The following is a 15,764-nucleotide window of genomic DNA, read 5'->3' as shown; positions in this document are numbered from 1 at the left end:
GACACAAAATGTCACCAACACTGGAAGAGACTAGAACTATGATACTCAGACTGGGGAAAAAAGGTGATTTAGATGGGAATATAGTATCACAACACAGTCCTAGAGTTTTTAACTCTCCTGAGTGCTAGAACATATCTTCAAAGCACAACTCAGAAGACCTGATTTAGAGCCAGGTTGGCATTGGCAGATCCTTAATTCACAGTCCCCAGTCAAAAAGTCGTTTGAAGTTGCACACAGCAAGAGGGAAAAAAAAAAAAAAAAAAAAAAAAATTGTCCAGTATTTTCACCACCACCACCTCCTCAGCCAGAGGACAGGACCAAACCAGGCTGATTCAGTGTTTCTACCAGATGGTGTGTGCCAAGAGGCTCCCATAGAGCGCTGGCTAGAATCTAAAGCTGCCCTAAAGATAACATGCAATCTGAAATTGGAGATTGTGCAAAGATGCCACCTGCTCCCCCTTGCAATGTAAGTAAGCCTCTGGATGGGAGCCAGTCCCAGGGGCATAGAGTATTGCTGATTGTTCACACATACACACATATGAGATTGAATGTGTTTTTTCCTAGTGCAGATTTTTATTCCAGAAAACATAGGGGTGTTTGGTATTTTCCCACTCCCACCTCTGTAGATGCAGTATAGTCTGGAGAGAAGAGAGAGGATGAGAAAAATCTATACCTTCTTAAAAATTCTCTTTAAATTATTTTAACTCTCTCCACTGCCTTAAGCAGCAGATTCAAGTCAAGATGAACATGTGTTATCATACTTTCAAACAATTCTCATTGAGTCCAGGCTTACAAATACAGTCCAGAAGGAACACAATCAATATTTCCCTATCACGTGGCCTGTCCCATTCTGCAAGGCTTTTCATGCAGAGTCCCCCTCCCTCTTTGAGTCCCCTCACTCTTTGAAATTTAAAACTAGTAATTATTGCCAGAAACTGTTCAACAATTTTCACCAAATAGGAAACTTGGCCTTCCAACCCCACAAGTTCCCAATACAAGCAGTCATGTTTTCCCCTCCACATCTCTAGTGCAATACCAAACCCCATATTTTAACCCAGCACTTTTCTGTATGATTGTCTTTGGGCATGGTGAACATAGCCTTTCTTGAGGCCTTTGTATCAGAAAAAATATAGAGACCAAAGCCAATGTCCACCGGTATAAGAGAGATGGCCATGAGAGAACACACATACCACCAGAACCAAACTGTTATTGAACTGAAAGCCCTCCTCTTTTATAGAAGAAAGAGAGGAGCGTGTGAGCACAGTAATTATTACCTAACAGATCTAGTTCACAGGAGAATCAGCTCAGACTCAGAGAATTGCAACATACTAGTCTGAAGAAAATGGAAAGTAAATGCTTCAAATACTGGTACAAAATTTGATAATCCAGATACCGAGCAGTGCTTTGATAGAAGAATAGCCTAAAGGTCACTTGAAATCACCACTCCACTGCTCCAGGACTGGTCCTGTGAACCAAACCTCAGCATAACTTTGGTTGCTCCCTGAGGCATCCTGCACCATATACCTAGATTTTGTATGTTTGACCTCCTCCAGGAAATAGCAGCTGCCCTGCCTTGGAAGACAACAGGCTATTAAGGTTTCTGTAAGCCTTTACATTTAATAAATTTGAGTCTTTGTTTTGGTTTGGGGGGATTTTTTTTGTTTTGGGGGATTTGGGAGGGAGGGGCAGGGGGGCACACATGTGGGTGACAGGAGCAGTGTGTCAGCTTGTACCCTTCTGGCTGACAGTCTCCCAGGTTGCAGATCTCAGGAAAAAGCACTGAAGTGTCTGTCATATGGTTTTCCTTCTGCAGCTTCCTACCCCATTAACATGCTCTGCAAAGGTCTAGTGTTTGAACAGGAGAAAGCATCACCTCTTGAATCTTCACACCACTCACTCTTGCTTTGACAGTGCTTGATTATAAACTACTGTGTAAAAATCAGATGCATTTGCCTGCCTGCATGGCAGAAGTGAAGCAGATACATGGTATAACCTTTCAGAGTTATATCCAGCAATTAAATTGCAGAAAAATATTCTGTTGTCACTTTCAGCTGAAAGTATGAGACAGTCATTTTAACAGGCTCAAACCTATTTATTACTGCAGAAGATACAGAAAATCAGCATATCTGGAAGACAGCAAGAGCCAACAATACAAAAATACAAACTCCTGACATGGAGGACAGCTGTACAAAACAAAATTAGCAATGCTTTCACTGGTCAGAGCACACACTGAAATGATAACTAGAAACCCAGAATGATATTATTATGCTTTTGTTATATGACCTTGTCAGAACTTCACTTGGCTAGAGAGAGTCCCGTAGTTTTGTTCTTTCATTTCACCCCTAGAGCCAAGCATCACTTAGATACGTTTATTTTCCCAGCATGTCATTGTAGGAAGTTGTAATTTTATTCAGTACATGAAGTCGTTCATCTGTTCTCAAAAAAGAGCCTCTATCCAAACTTGTCCATTGTGCATCTAACAGTAAGTAAAATCATTTCATTATCAACCATTCAGACCATATCTCCGTTAGAAAATTGTAATGAATAGCACATTTGTATTACAGGCTTCCCTATGTTCTAAGCTATGTTTTGACCACAATATCCACACTCAAAAACCTTCCTGTCTACGCTTGCAAGTGCTACAATTGTTACAGTGTGGAGTGAAATTCCTATTTTGATTTCAAGCAGAATTTCTAAACATACACACTTGCAGCATAAGTCCTGCTGAAATGCTGGGAGACAGAGCTATGAGGGCCTATACATTTGCTCTTACTGTATCCACATACCCTATGCTACTTTCAGCTTACCTGGTTAATAGCTATCTCTTCCTCCTATGAAAGCTGCTGTATTGTCTACATAAATCAATGCATGGCATTTCCCCATCATGCTTCCGGTTGCCCAAGGAGCAATCTAGAACTATAGCTAAACTTACCTTTCCCCTGTGTTTGTTACAGAAGTCCAGCACAGCGTTTGAAAGGCACTAGAATGAAAATATCTAAGAGGGGTTGGTAGAAGGGTCAATTATGACTAAAAGAGCACAGAGGACAACTGCTACAGATGCAGCACTTATCACTGAAGTTTAAAGAGCTCAGACTGTTCTCAGCACCACAGCCAGTACCACATCCTGCCAAACAGGCCACCAAGAACTGCACCCAAGTGAACAAACAGTATCATTTGCATGACCCTGCAATGGGCTCTTGCAGCAAAGAAGCTAATGGTATCCTGGGCTGCATTAGACAAAGTATTGCCAGCAGGCTGAGGGAGGCAAAAACTTCCCTTCTACTCAGCCCTGCAAAGACAGCAGAGCCAGACTCTTTTCAGTGGTGCCCAGTGACAGGACAAGAGGTATTGCGCACAAACTGAAAAGCAGGAAGTTGCATCTGAACATCAGCAAACACTTTTTCACTGTGAGGGTGACCAAGCACTGGCACAGGTTGCCCAGGGTGTTGTTGTGGACTGTCTATCTTTGGAGATATTCAAAAGCCATCTAGACACGGTCCTGGGCAACTGGCTCTGGGTGGCCCTGCTTGAACAGGGGGTTTGGGCCAGAGGACCTCTGGAGGTCCCTTCCAACCTCAACCATTCTCTCATTTCTAGGCCATAATCAGCAAGTTCAGCAATGGCAATGTGATACAGGAAGAGACCTCCTTTACTATCTCTTTGGCCTTACAAGTGTATGTGCTGCCTAACAATATAATTAAACCTTCTCCTGCTAAACACCATATGGTCAGGCCACATTGTGAGCCACTGCATGATAATGTAAGTTATCAGAAGGAATAAAGCAGAAGGTCATGTCCAAAGGTCAACTTCTATTTGCTACCACCTGCCTTTCTCAGCAGGTGCTCATGGCCCTGCTTTTTCCTCAGCAAACACCCACAGAACAGTGAACAGCTTTTATGGTCTTCAAATAGTCACACATACCTCGCAGCAAATTAATTCTGGGAACCAAAAGTACCATCGCAGGCTTGAGTGGGGTTTGGGCAGCCTGTTCTTTCAAAGGCAAACATCCAGTCACACTGAGCACATTCACCAGCCACTAAAAATATATATAAACCAATTGCCTTTCCAACCAGTCTACCAACAGATTAGGCCATGACACTCCTGGGTTGACATCTCCCAGGTAACAACAGCAAGTTCTGAATTTCCAGAGGCTCCCTGACCCTTAACAGGAAAAACCAGCCTCACACACAGAATATCCATATCCATTGTGTCAATATCAGCATGTCATCCCAGATGTGTCACTGACTACATACCTGCTTCAAGAGTAGAAATCTAAACTGTGACTTTTACCAAGTGCCTTCATTCTGCCAGGAATTAATTTCTCCCTCAAGATCTCCTGACATTTCCATGGATCAGAAACTGTTACTGAAATGCTTTCAGTCTTCTCCCTTCTCCCTATTTGCATCCTGAATCCAACACCAGTGCAGCTGCAAGTGGGAACTGTTCATCTGATAGAGGATTCCTGCCTTGCTCCCAGCTGGAATTGACCAAAGCAAGGAGCAGACAGAGCTGAACTCATTCATGAGTCCCCAGGACCCTTCTCCAGAGTCATGATGGGCAAGGGAATCCTTACACCAACCTAGTATAGAAATCACGGTGCTATTAAGATCCTTGAGGAACACATACAAAGAATTCAGCACCTCGTAATTGTAGCCATATTGCCATGGGTACACAGACATCAGTCAGGCAGCTCTCCACTTGGAGATCTGCAGTTGTGCTTTGTGGGCTTCAACTCGCACACAGGGAGCCTGAAAACTAGTACAGATGCCTTAAACCACCATATTGAAAAGGAAAGTTTCCAGCTTCATTCCAAGATGATACTTTTCTGATAGATTTTTATCTCATGTATTCTGAAAGTTTTTGCTCTCCTGGAGATTTTTATTATTATTATTATTATTATTATTTTAACATATTTTGCTTAGGTGCACAGAAGTACTTTAAATACATCTGCTCCTTTAGCAGTTTGCTTAAGTGGATGCTGCTGCAATGAAATATCTTTCTTTAGCCACAGCTGCCTCCCAATGGATTTCTTCTGTTTCTTAGAGGGAATTTAACTGCAGTCTCTCCAGTCCAACAGAACTGACAAACTAGTTTAGTGAGGCTCCATGCTGGGTGACTCCCAGAACCTCCTATTCTTTACAAACAGCACTTCTTTTAAAAAGGTGCAGAGAGTTTGTTTCCATATGCTTACGATTTCTCAATACTGCTGTTCTTACAAACCAGTAAATGAATGCCTCCAGCTAGCAGTAACGTTTCTATCAATGTAACAGCCCAGCCCACAGGGATCTAATTTACTGAAACTGGTTAAGTGCTACACAAACATCATCTAGAGAGATTAATTGGCTGTTAAAGTTTGATTGCTTTGCAATCCCTTGGTGATTGTTGGAAAATGAAAAAGTGATCTTTTGTCATTACGTAAATACCTTAAGGTACAGTATATATGCATGGCTTTGTTTACATTTTCTAAACACAGCAAGTCTTCAGTGGGAAGGAGAGCCGTGACCCATTTATTTATACTGAAGTTTATTTAGTATATTCATTATGGATGACATTTTCTTGAAGTTTATTTAGAACTAAAGTCTTCCCAGGCTGTAATTAATCCAAATTAAAACACATTTGTGCTGATCATTAAAGCAATTTGTTGCAGACAAGTTTCCATTTGATCATTTCCCAAAGTCTGTATTACTGTATTCTAAATCTTCCATTTCCTAAGTGCAACTTTTCATTTCTCCTAAAAAAAATTACCACAAGTCAGATACCCCTGCTCCTGGAATTTTTCCACTCAGAGGTTCCCTGAAGTTATAGGGGAATTTGGTATCTCTCTTCTATTACTTAGTTTTCTCCATTTCTGGTTTGTGAAACCCTTGTTTAACCAACAGTTTTATAACCCTCGTTTTCTCAGGGGGGAGAGCCCTAATCAAACGTGAGGAAGTTTACAGAATAGCTCAAAGCTCTGTTCACAGACCATGGTACAAGATTATGTGAGGAATCAGAACTGGAGACACCAGCCAAATGAGCTGTCAGTGTGATCATTTCATATAACTTCAGCAAATAAAAATAGCCGATTTACACAGTGCAATCCCATGGATACAAGGAACTACTTTTCCTTAACAAACTGTCATCATTTTTTTCACAAGCTACCTCATCGACAACACTTTTATCTACAATGCCCACTGAAACCTACAGGCATGCCCAAAGGGATAGATGTTGCTCATTATTGTTAGTATCAACATTGAGGATGATCCAGTAAGGATCAGAAATATGTAGGCAATGGAGTAAGAATAAGTGCTATAAAGATCAGAATGGAATTACTGAAATCGCTATTAACAACGTGAATAAGAAAAGAAACACGTTGTTTTTCAGATTCAGGGGAATTTGAAGCCCTTCCATATAGTAGGAAAAAGCCTTTTCCTTCTTAGGCTCAGAAAAATCTGATCAGGAATCAGGAGACAACAATAGAAACCCCCTCAGCACATCGCATTAAATTTCTCTTCCACTGATATGTGACTAAACATCCATAATAGTTCAGCATCTGGGTTGCATGCAAAGCTGTAACACAGAGAGGGTGGGGGAAAAACTAACAACCCTACCAAAGTTTTCATATAAAACAGTTCTAAAATAAACTTTCCAAGGCAGGGCACGAAGAATTTAAACAATTTGCAGATAGCAATATATTTGTAGTCTGGATATATGAACAAAAACCCAACAAATACTCAGCTATATGGTGTGTGTGCCAGCCCATTTACTGAGGAATTTGCACGGCTCTGAAATAAGAAAATCTGAATAAACCATCTCCTCCAGTTGGGGTGTGGGGCAGGGGATAGGTGTTAATCTGTAGTGAAGTCCCCAGCTGGTACAGGAAAATAGGTAATGGCCTTTTGGGAAAAATAATGGAAAAACATTATTCTATTCATTAGCAGCTGCTCTAAAGTTACCAATGCAAAACAAAGTGCTCAGATACCATGGTGATGAGCATGTTGTAAAAACAAAGAAAGAGCTCCAGCTTATACAGTAAAAGGTTCTAACAGAACCATCCATCAAATGGGCACAGACATAGTTTGCTCAAAAAAAGCCACCAACACAACCCCAGTAAAGGCACCTCTCGGCACAGGACATGCCTAGCTAGGTCCTTTGGAGTGTCTTATCTGCCTTGTTGATTAGAGTTTTGAACTTGCCTTTGGCCATTACATTAGAACTTGGAAAAAAAAAAAAAAAAAAACAGTTTGAAGTTTGGAAACCAAGTTTTCCCAAGCTAGATGCGAATGTTAACTCTGCAGTTCTTTGCAAAAGCTGGTGCACTGACAGACACATACTTTCCCCTTCCCACCCACTTTCTCCTCCACCACTGTTCTGTGACACCTGGAGAGTCAGGCACCTACCCAGGAGCACTTAATCTGAGAGATGCCACTTGCATCCAAAAGATTACCACTGGATTTGGTAAGTGAGAAATGCTGGAGGCCAAGATTAGCAGGGGAAGAGGCAATGCACCATTTGGAGCCATTAATTATCATCTACCAAACAGGTCTTTTGCAACACTGGCTGGGCAACTGCATCTGAAGCCTAAATTTGCACACTGAACTATGGGTGAACACACCAAACCCTACTTTGAATTATTTAAAACTAGCATACAGCTGGCTTGGATTATGTTTGTGTAAAATAGCCTACTCAAAACCTCAGATTGCTTCTCCTGTTGAGCTTATGTTCCCTCACTCATTGCTGTATTTAAATGAAATGGTTTCAAAGTAGGCACCTATATCACTTTGGAAAAAACATACACTTTAAAAGAAGTAATAAAACTGTCTCCTTTCTGCAGTGAAAAGGATCCTAATTGCCTTACGCTTACCAACACCTCCAAGATTTATGGTGCCAGTTGGATTCATCTCCCTCATATCCCATTAAGAGTGGCTATTTCCTGTCAAAGACACACTGAGCAGACCCTGTGCTCACGCTCTAACCAGCAGATAACGAGAATGGCAGCTCCCTTATTTACACTGCAGTCCTCTGGCAGTAACACTGTTTGCCTTCTTTACTGCAGCTGTGCATGTTGGGATCAGCACTTCCAGAATTTTTATGTTCACTTGAAAGTGTCTTTCCTGGGCAGCAGGCTCTGGCATCTCATCCATTATATACAATGTTTTAAACTGTCTGTTAGGCTTCACCGCCCAGCCCCCCCCCCCCCCGCCCCCAGCCTCCTAACTGACTGCATTTTGCAATTTATGAGCAGAAACTTAAATGATCTGAATCCCCTGTATCTAATTGCAGTGAAGGAGGCCTCATTATTTGTTGTGCCTTTTCATCAATTTCTACCCTTGAAATTCTTACTTTGTATAGCATTGTCAGAGGCAATTACGGTGCACGTGTAAAGCCTGGATTCCACCGCAGGTCCTAAGATCTCACACTACAGTCCCTTCATAACCTGTAAGGCTTATTGATGGTTCCAATTTCCTTCCCAAATTTGGCCCCAAGACATTTTTTCCGCAAGTATATTGGGTTGTTTGGTTGGGGGGGGGTGGGGGGGGGGGGGGGGGTTTGTTGTTGTTTTGTGCGTTTTTTTGTTTTGTTTTTGCTTTTTTTTTTTTAAGGGAACAAATACCATATTTTCTTAACATCTTTAAAGATTTTAAACATATTCAAGACAGGATTTTTGTTGTCTGGCTTCTACACAGAACAGCAAGACACAGATGGCAAGAGAGCTCCAGCAGTTTGCAATACCCAGCATCATCTCCATGCAGCTTTCCTCAGAGCTTTCATGATTCTAGAAGGATCTCTTTGGCTTTTCATACTCCTTTGCAGCCTGCCAGTGGGACTGGTTTCTACTTCAGCAGGTAAACAGTTAATCATATGACATTTTTTTCCAAATGTTTTCTCATTTGGGCCATTAAAATTCACTTAAACTTTAAAACAGCTTCTAAGACTTTCCACATGAATGACATCAAACAGTGCAGTCTAAAGTTTTCCAGTATGTTACTTGACCCTCTCAAATGAAGGCGTTGTATGTTAGTCACATTCTAGACCTCAGGAATCTCTTAGACTGAGCATTTTTATTATTTTTTTGTTTGTTTTAAAGTCTGCTTAAAGCTTTTAATCTCCATTTCCCCATGCAATATTGGTAGATAGCAGTTATGCTTGCCACGTATTACTTAACCATTTCTATCATCCTGAAACAATTCCTGTGTTGTTTTCTGGTAAAAACAAGTCCGAATGATGATTAAAAGACATCTTTGCATTTCTAGCATATAGTTACTGCACCTGCAAATCTTTCATTGTAAATCTGCATTATTTTCTCATATTTTTCAGTTGTTACTTTCTCACTGAAGGAGTTACTAGACTGCCTTCCACTACATTTTGGGCTTCTAAATCCAAAGCAATGAAAGAGAAAGTTATTCTACTTCCATAGGTAGCCCAGTGAAGGAGTCCCTCAGTCCCTCAATCTAATAGCATCCACTGCTTATTTATTTGTTTTAGCAGTGATCAAACTGAAACCATATACTGGATACTTTTTCCAGTTATGCTATAGAAGAATTTTTCCTTAAGAAGTTTAGTTTATTTTATAAGGTTGAAAAAAAAAAAAAAATCATTCAAGTTGGACATCACAAGATCTTAGGAATATTTACTCTCATAGATCCTAACTTGGCATACTACTTTTCTTCTATGATTTTTAGCCTAATGCCTGCATTCATGCTATCACAGCCATATGAAACTTGAAATATCAACCCTGTGCTCACTCCAGCTATTTATCATTTAATATATACAATATATAGCACATACAAATGTGAAAGATCTTAATAGCCTTCCAGACCTTTGTACTGAAAATTAAGGAAAAAAAAATAAAAAAAACCACCATACTTGCCATTTTTCCACTTAGCTATACTATCTTTAGATCTCTTCTGCCAAAGGAAGACTTGCCCACTTTTTAAAGCAATGGAGGTTTTAAATTATGAGAGACTAATTTTTAAGCTCTCTGCTGAAGTGAAAGAATAACACAGCTACATGGTGTTAGAGAAGACTAAGAAAGTAATATATTAAGCAAAACACTGCACAGAGTCTCCATATTCAGTTTTATTAAGAGCAGCACAGAAGGATAAATTACACCATTTTACCCTGGAGATAGAGAAGGTGTGGGAGAGAAGGGCTGAACAAGGCTATTAACACACACATTTTCTCTATTTATTTCTACATTTCTCAACACAACACAGACCCACTGAGTAGTTTGAGTTTTGCCACAGTACCATAGAAAGGAATTGCACTCGGTACATATCAAGGAGTCCTGCTGAGCAGCATTTGCACAACATAACACTGTATCAGAGCACTTATGTCAAAGTGTTAGTAAAGGAACAAGTAAGTTTTGTTTCAACAGAGATAAGGACAAAACATATCATCCCCAGTTCTCTCCCACCCAATTGTCCTCAGGACTTTTCAAGCAAGAACAGTAACCTCATTCCCTTATGCCAGAACAAGTACAGAGAGTGTTGGTGCAGCCCATTTTGTTCACTTTTTTCTTATTAAATTCTGACATATAAAGACCAAACTCGAACAAAATATGCACAATACTCCACAATGTCAGTCATTGAGGACCTGACTTCCCCTAGTAAGCATCTATATCTAAATATGAAGTGTTACACAATCAATCAACATCGCCAATACGTTGACTGCCTGAAGAAAGGACTTCCTTCCATTTTCATGTCAAAAAAGTCCCCTGCAACTGAAATTTGGGGTAAAGGCGTTCTGTGGTTGATCCTTTGCAGAACAAACTTTCAAGATATCAGACACTTCAAATTAACTAAATTTGAATATTCCTATAAACATCTCAAAACAAGCCTTCTAAACATAGCCCTGACAGCAGTGCTGGGATTATAATTCTAACAGCATCTGGAGATGCTGATCAATTCCTAAAACAAACAGCCCTGGCACTGTCTTTGCATCCCTGCAAGCAATAAGTATTCATCTCTTAGCACAGCCTCAGTATTATAGCATTTCTTGTCAGTCCTGAAGGGATTGCTCTAATATACTCAATGCTATTTGTGTGGCACGTACATGAGTACAGAGCACTAATGCAGACTTCCAGGTAATTTGATCTGTGCCTTTAATTGTCATGTTTTCACTAGACAGTTGCAAACGTCTGACTCTAGTAATATAATGTCTAATTTATTCATATCAACTTTACTGAATACCACAACTTTACTGATGTGTCACTCTGGAGGATCCATGGCTCCATTAGCCCAAGGTACTTTTCAACTGTCTATTTACTGAACCAATGTTTAAAAAAAAAAAAAAAAAAAAAAAAAGAGAGAGAGAAAGAGAAAAAAAAAAAAACAACCAGAAGAAAAAAACTAACAAATCCAAGAGCTCTCAGGAGACAGATTAATGAGACTGAATTTAACATCAGTTGTAGACCATACAGTAAAGGCCCCCCCTCAAGTGATTGCTGTAATTTCTTCAAGGAGAGTACAAATAGCATTTAAATCTATTTAAAATAAGGTTAATTCAACCAGAATGTCTGACTACGATTTCTTTCCCTTCCCTTAGCAATTTAAAAAAAATACCCCAAACTCTGAAATGCATCAAAAGTTTTGAAGATAAGTTGGTTCAAGACATTTGTTCATGTCTCAGTTTACAAAGGAAGACTTTGCATCATTTGCACTAGTATGGTAATATTATAAAGGCATATTAATGTTCCCTTTAAAATTCTCAATACTTGAATATCACAGCCCTTTCAAATTACATAAAGAACAACTTGGCATGAAATTAATGTGGATGTGGGGTTTTGGTTATTTTTAACAAGTATTTTAAGCACTTTTTTCTCTCCTACCATGCAGCAAGAACTAAGAACATTTCAGTCAAAGTTTAAAAAAGCCATCTGACTGAAAATTGGAAGTGGTTAACATTCCAATGCAATTTTAACTGCCACGTGAATATCTAATTGGGCAATCTCTTGCCTTAATGGACTGTTTCAAAGTGCTCTGTCCTCAAAGCTAATGACTGATTCAGTACTGCATCAGCCCACTTTTACAGTAGAACTAACTCAGATTACAGTTCTTAGCATTTTTAATTCTTACAATCTTATAATGAGTTCCTTTAGAAAGTTTAACCATTTACCAGTTTCCTATAAGTAGAAATTTCTCACATATTACGGGGGGGAAGTGTTGTTAAGACCCTGTTAAAGCATTAGGTGTTATGAAAGCCAAATAACATTTAGGTAAAACAATTTCTCCCCACCACCACTTTTTTTTTTTTTTTTTTTTTTAAGTACTCAGGCAAGGGACTGCTAGTTAAATACCACAAAAATGGTCATGATACTACACAAGCTGTAGCATATCCCATAAATTTCACTGCATTGTAATATGCAAAAGTGATGGGTATATTTTAAATTTCACATAATCCCATTATATAGCAACACAGAATACAAACAACTGTATAATTTCCAAAGACAGGCTCTTGGCATATAAAAAAGTTATCTCCTTACTAATAAATTAAACAAATTTCATTAGGAAACAAAAAAGAGATTGCTTTCTGCCAAGATTAGGCATAAATTTATGAGCTCAGAGTAACGAAAAAAATGGTATCCGTTCAGAAGGAAGGTCTTTGCACAGACAAGATACCTCCATTCTTTTTCATTATCAGCCTTCTGTTCTGGTCTCCTCATGAAGATCTGCAGTTTCTTGCTATCTTTGGTTCATAAATGCACCTTGCTTTTATAAATAAGGAATACACATGGACTCAATTGATGTCAATAAGAGTTCATCACCTAGCTTTGAATCTGACCCATTGATATTTTTGAAGAATACCAAGCACAGTGGACACATCCAGCAGTCCTTCACATCTAAAGTAGCACACTGTTGGGGGAAGGCAGTCAGTAGGTCAGCTAAGGTCAGTAATGACCTTTAAATGAAGGCTACGGGGAAGAGAGACCCAGTACCAGGATTTGGGTTGGCTAGAGGCACACAAGAACCTAAATAACTGCTCAGTAACCACACCTAAACATTCAGCTTAGCACAAGATCATTCTGTTCATTGCTTTGCTGAACCAGATCTATAGTCTGCCTGTCATGTAAAAATGTGTAGAGAGGCCTGTGAATATACACAGGTTAAGATCAAACAATGTATTCTCTACAGATTCAGACTTAATTATCTTCTATGGAAGTGTTGTGGTCCAAAACAAATGAGAAAGAACATTAATTTTTCGTAATGGCTTTGTCATGACTCTAGAAAAAGCTTCGTCTCTCAAAGACATTTCATATTCTATTAAGTGACCCAGCCTATTCATGACATACATTTAAAAATTTATTAAATGCTGCCAACAGTAGTGCAATAGAAGGTAAAAGGAGAAAGACTGACAGCGCAAGTCTAACCATATTGAAAACGCTACAAGATTTAGTCTGTGCTGAAGTTTAAGAGGGAATACAAAGCTTTGTTTTCTTAAAAAGGTTTTTAATTGTCATTTGTCTTCTGGGTTTAGGAACTGGGGTCAAAAGTGGAATTATCTGTTTGTTCTGAGCCCTAACAATGTATTCTTGCTTAAACTCTTTCTGGGGAATACTGAATAAAAGTCCACCTTTAACCCTTCCTGGGGAATACTGAAGAAAGTTCACTTAAAAACAACCTTTGTTTATTATATTCACTTAGATACTCTCATACCTGCACCAAAACAAGTTTTGTGTTTCTTACATATCTGCCAGCTTCATCTGAACTCAGGCTACGCCTGCTGGTTCCAACATCACAAACCCAGAACAATGGCAGCAGAGCCCATGAAAAGAGATGCAGTCATGAACAAGTTAATAGGCATGGACAAAGCATCTGCAAGCAACCTTATACTCCAAGCTTCAGTGGTTTGCTTTCTGTTTGCACTAGTACTTGTATTTTTACTATGTGGCAAAAATATCTAGAGGCATTGGTTGGAGGGGTTTTAATCTATGATTTGTTTAACTTCAAAACAATAAATAAAAAATAAAAATCAATTAGAGCAGCCAGAGAGAGAGCGAGTTGCTTTTGTTGGCTGCAAATGAAGGAGTCTAATATATCCTTTCATAAACAAACCTCCTCTGTACTAAGGTTTCTTGTAAGAACAGGCAGGCTTCAAAAGAGGTTCAGCGGTTTGGTTTAAGATAGGAACCCAGAAACTCAGAAAATTCAGTTGTCTGCAAAGCAGAGCTGGAAGTCTCGAGAGAACAGCTTGAGTAAGACTTTCTGGTACTTACCATGTTTGGTCAAGCATGACTAGTACTGTAAAAACAACCTCTCAGGGTGCTTTTCAGGAAACTAGACATTTTCTGCTGAACCAGCCAGAACCCATTAATTTCAATACACAAAATGATGAAAAGAGAAGTTGGCTGCCCTCAAAGGTAAACAGAGGTCAAGGTGGAGCTTGGCAAGCAGCTATTTTTTAGTTAAAGAAGCACCCAAAAAAAAAAAAAAAAAAAAAGTTGTTTCATGCAAAACTGCTCAAATTAAAAGAAATAATTTACATAAAGAGTTTATAAACTATTCTGTTCATCTTCCACAAATAATCCAGTAGATGAGTTTATTGGCAGGAACATTAGCAGATCAGAACACTTTTAGGGAAAAACAAAAAATATTATTTGTATGTCTAATAAAAATGAAACCATAATATTCAGTTTCAATCTGACCAACTAACTGTGTGTATATATATATAATGTCCAAACAAAAGACCTACAAGTCTCTGTAGATTTTATTTGGCATCAAACAAATTGCAAGTTATCCGCTGTCAGCAATGAGAAGATGAGGTTAAAACTCAGTAAATAAGTCATTTCCTGCAGGTTCTTCTCTGGATGTTGGTAAGCTTACCCAAATTGGTTTGCTATTCCTTGAGCCACAGTGCTACATCTGTTGCAACTGTAACAGCCTCCGTGTTTAGACACTCAGAAAAGGGGCTGGGTATATATATTGCAATGGAAAAGCAACAAAAAACATCTTCTTTCAAACATACATTTATGATGTCACAGGTAAACAAGAGCTTTGACTGACAAACCTCCTTCACAGACCTCGATTAGTAATCCACTGAATCAGTACAGGTGCTCAAAACTAGCATTTGCAGGCCACCTGCTTTTGAATGTATAGTTCATTTTTGCATGTTAATAAAACTACCAGGACTGGGGCAATGAGAACTGTTTTCCTCCTCTTTCCTTCCCACCCTCCAGACAATCCCATTTTAATTGCTGTCTAACCCTACATACATCCTTGCTCCTCTCCCAGTGCTCTGAGTTTTTTCTTTTCCAGTCCTTTTTAGCCCTAAGGCAAGACAGAGGAGGCAAGAACTGTCAGAGAAAGGGAAGGAAGAGTGGGAGGGAATGCCCTTCCCCTGCAGCCTGGGACTGAGCAAAACAGGTTTTCAGAAATTCCCTGCTTTCTCATCTCAGGCAGTGCCAGAGCAAATAGCTAGGGAAAGCAGTCACCTGAACCCATGGCCAGACTCCCCCTTACACATCCCACTGGCCTCTGCTTGCCAGCAGATATGATCAAACATGTTCCTAGCTCTAAGGGATCCCCAACTGTCAAATTTTACACATCAGCCTTCCAAAAAAATGAGATGTAAACAATTACAGGTGTTACTCATTATACAGTCCTAAGAATCAGCTGCTTATGATGCCACTGGCTTGCTGATAAACACAGCAAGGGGGCTGGAGGTGGATTTTAATTGCCTCACCCAGAAGATACCTATCTACCACCTTTATGGAGCACAGGCTGATCAGAGGAATCTGTCTATACCTATGGCCCACAGAAGCTTTAGAATGATGCAAATCAAAATGT

At 39.5% G+C, this 15,764-nt stretch overlaps 1 long non-coding RNA gene across 1 annotated transcript; it reads left to right on the top strand.

Moving 5' to 3' along the window:
* The first annotated feature begins 1,513 nt into the window (after positions 1 to 1,513).
* LOC115342318 lies at positions 1,514 to 13,959 on the top strand. The gene is made up of 3 exons (XR_003923719.2): positions 1,514 to 1,596; positions 8,667 to 8,825; positions 13,676 to 13,959. It is a non-coding gene; the product is annotated as an uncharacterized LOC115342318 (long non-coding RNA).
* Positions 13,960 to 15,764: the final 1,805 nt, after the last annotated feature.

Source organism: Aquila chrysaetos, chromosome 5 (genome assembly GCF_900496995.4).
Source record: "Aquila chrysaetos chrysaetos chromosome 5, bAquChr1.4, whole genome shotgun sequence".
In the NCBI taxonomy this organism is placed as follows: Eukaryota; Metazoa; Chordata; class Aves; order Accipitriformes; family Accipitridae; genus Aquila; species Aquila chrysaetos.
Note: the sequence above shows the minus strand (reverse complement) of the source record. Positions and strands in the feature narration are given on the sequence as shown.